The sequence below is a fragment of the Myotis lucifugus genome, unplaced genomic scaffold, assembly GCF_000147115.1.
Source record: "Myotis lucifugus unplaced genomic scaffold, Myoluc2.0 scaffold_229, whole genome shotgun sequence".
Classification (NCBI taxonomy): Eukaryota; Metazoa; Chordata; class Mammalia; order Chiroptera; family Vespertilionidae; genus Myotis; species Myotis lucifugus.
Genome location: NW_005871277.1, coordinates 1,263,587 through 1,267,190, shown reverse-complemented (window position 1 = coordinate 1,267,190; position 3,604 = coordinate 1,263,587). Strand labels below are relative to the sequence as shown.

At 50.7% G+C, this 3,604-nt stretch overlaps 1 protein-coding gene across 1 annotated transcript in view; it reads left to right on the top strand.

Annotated features, from left to right (window-relative positions):
* Positions 1-3,604, top strand: part of DAO (D-amino acid oxidase) — a 15,873-nt gene continuing 12,269 nt past the window's right edge. The window contains exon 1 of the mRNA XM_006098322.2: positions 1-141. The gene's annotated coding sequence lies outside the window, so the exon portion shown is untranslated. The remainder of the gene's footprint in view (positions 142-3,604) is intronic.

Here is a 3,604-nt window from a genome sequence, read left to right as displayed (position 1 = left end):
ACTTTGACCCTGAGCTCCAGTCCCGGCTGGCGGGCAGAGGACTGAGGACAGGACACCCCAGAAATCAGGAGCTTCCCCTTAGGAGACAGGACCCTGCACCCACAGCAGCTGCCTCATTTCTCCAGAAGTTTGGCACACCCGGTGAGTGGGGGTGTTCTTTTTTTTTGGGTGGGGGGTGGGCAGTAGAACTCATGTTCTCCCGGTGTCAACAGAGAAGGCTCCACTTTAGAGCCGGAGGCAGGTGACAGCCTTGTAGTCGGGCCGGGACCTCGGGTAAGCGCCTTCGCCTTTCTAAGCCTCTGTTTCCTCGTCTGGAAGATGGGATCCTAACTCACCTCTTACAGGGTTGATTTGAGGGTTAAAACAGGTGATTGATGTAAAGTGCTTAGCATAGAACTGGCCATGCAGCAAGTCCTCAATACATGGCCATTATTATTTGGGGGGGCGGGGAGCTGGTAGCTTGGCTGTCAAGCATTTATAAAATCTGTTCCATTTTCAATATAAATTCTGAAAACATCAACGTCATTAGAAGTAGCCCTAGGGCGCAACTTGGAGGAGCTAATAATGTTCATTCAAATCCCTTCCCCGGGACTTGCTGATTTTTTTCAGGACGATCTTTCCTAGTCTTGGCTGCGCACATGTGGCCACCCAAGGCAGGAGCTGCCTCCAGCCACTTTCTAGGGAAAAGGGAGCCGATTAGCAAAGAAACACAGGACAAGCAGCAAGGGTCGGTGTCCATGTATTGCCGGCTGCACGGTGCAGAAAGCGCAGGTCTGAACACTGGCCCACACTGGCTGGGTGACGGTGGGAGCGTGGCTTTCACTCCCTGCACCTCAGTTTCACTTCTGTAGAATCTTCTGGAGCAGGTGAGAGGATTAAGTGAGAGGATGTCTATACTGCATCTACATGTGTCTGGCAAGTGGCAGATGACCAAAATGGTTCCCTTCCTGCTCCATCCTTAAATAGACATTATAATTAGACACACACACACAAAGTTACGGTAATCACTGTCCAATCTGATTCACCTACTTTATTAAGATCATTGATTTAGGACATGCATAGTCTCTCTTCACTTCTGTGCCTATCACCAACACACTGAACATTCCTGCAATTGTTGTATTTTATGTGGGGTTTTTCCCCCCGGTGTAGGACTTTAAAACATTGGGTATCCCTTCACCTGTTTGACCTTCAGATTTTTTACTTGTGAGTCAGGCTGGCCTGGGCCCTGCTTCTTACCGGGGGCTGTCTGAGGCTCAGTTGCCTCCTCTGTGAAATGGGCACAATGGTCATCCCAAGGGTGGGTGGAAGGTTAAGGTAGATCGTGCATGCAAAGTTCTCAGCATAATCCTAGGAGTTGAAAAACTAGCAGCGGCTGACATTGCTGTTTCTCTCCACATTGTGGTTCTTTTCTGAATGTGACCTATTCCCGCCTTTCACGGGGTCTTTTTAACCTCAAGACCCTACAAATCTTTTTTTTTTTAATACTCACCCGAGAATATGTTTTTATTGGTTTTTTGTTTTATTTTGTTTTTAATTAAATCTTTATTGTTCAGATTATTACAGTTGTTCCTCTTTTTCCCCCCCTTTTATTGGTTTTTGAGAGAGGGAGAGGGAGAGAGCAACGTCGATGTGAGAGAGAAACATCCATCGGTTGCCTGTCCTATGTGCCCCGACTGGGGGTTGAACCTTCAACCTGGGCAAGTGTCCTGACCGGGAATCAAACCTGTGACCTGACCCCTACATGGGATGACGCTCCAACCGAGTCACACTGGCTAAGGCCCACAAGTCTTTTTTCACAAATGTGTGACTTCAGCTGAGTCCCTCCTCTTCTTTGAGCCTCAGTTTCCCCATCTGCGTGAGGACGTCTTGCTCACCTTTAGAATTTTACATACTGCAGGAACTGAGCCCCGCGCTGTGACTTGTCCCTTTATCCGGCCAGCTGGTACCGGAAGTTACTCTGGGACTCCCCCCCTCCCCTTGGACACCACATCTACCCGGAGGCTTTGCTTGTTATCTGAGACGTGCCATGTGCCTGCTCTGCTTCTGTTCGAAGCCTTTTTCCCCTGCCCAGAAACCTCTTAAGGGTTTTCAGACACTCTCTTCTCTCATCGCACACAATTCTATTATATAAGCAGCTCCTTTCCCCCCTCAATTACTCACTGGTTTTCTAGGTGACATGAGAATGAGAAAAACTTGGGCCCTAGAAAAAGCAGAACTGGGCTCCCCCCCCCCCCCCGCCCCGCCTTCCTCCAACTCTTGCTGTGACTTCTAATAGCCTTGCTCTCTCCCAGCCTCAGCTGCGAACTAGGGACAACAATAATCACCGGTTTAATTTATGAGCTGCCTAGCGCTTTACAAGTACAGTGGGGCCTTGACTTACGAGTTTAATTCGTTCCGTGACGGAGCTCGTAACTCAAATTACTCGTATGTCAAATCAAAAAGTGAACGAGTGAGAGACACGTGATGCTGGGCTGATGTTGTGGGTTCACTGTGACGTTCGCTGCGCCAACTAGCGGTGGGGTATCTGAAGCTGGCTCGTGACCCAAATTTTAGCTCACAACTCAAAGCAAAAATATCGGCCGAGAGACGGCTCGTATCTCGAAAAACTCGTTAGTCGGGACACTCGTAAGTCAAGGCCCCACTGTATTTTCTCTTTTGATCCTCTAAGAACTCTATTCATTCATCTACTCATTCATTCATGAGTCCTTGCTACGGGCCAGGTACTGTTCGAGGCCATGGGGACAGAGCAGTGGACAAAAGTCCCCGCTCTCCTGACATTCTGGTGGGGAGACAACCGGCAGGGAGCTTTGTGAACCCTCAAAAGTTTGTGGAAGAGGAAGCGGAGGCTGTTACGATGAGCAACCACGCGTCCTGGTTTGCCACGGGACTCTCCTGGTGTTAGCACTCGGCCCCCACATCCTGGGGACACCCTCAGTCCTGGGATATCGGGAGGTCGGCCACCTTTGCTCGGTCAGGTTACGTGACTTGTCTGGGGTCACACCGTTGGTCCGCGCCAGAGCCAGCTGTGAACCAGGGTGTGTCTGACGCACGGCCTGGGCGGTGACTGTCACTCCCCCACGCCGTGCCGCCTCAGGGATTCATTGTGGGGAATTTGGACAATACAGAAAAGCCCTCTGTGCCCGCCTTCTTATTGTTAATGTACAAAGGTGCTCACCTCTATGGAGGTTATGCAAAGACAGTCAGAAGGCCCAGAGAGGGGAGGTCACTTAGCCAACGTCACACAGCAAGGCGGAAGTGAAGCCAGGTCTGACTCTCCCTTCTTCCTCTCCCCTCCTCCACACCCAATGTTCTTTCCTTTGTCATTTCCAAAGTGCCGGGGGACAGAAGGAGGCTGCCATGTATTGAGGGCCTGCGCGTGCCAGGCACTGTACCAGGAACGGTTGCCATGCTGCTCATTTAATCCTTAGGACAACCCCGTGGGAAACAATAAAATAGGGGTTCCTCCTATTTTATTGATGAGGAAATTGCAGGAGGAGGCTGGGGGTCCCTGAGAGGGTCTGCCTACTGCCCCCTCCTTCCCCCCCAACCAAGCCCAGGTTGGCAGCTGGAAGAAGCATCGCCCGAGCAACGATGCGATTCTTTT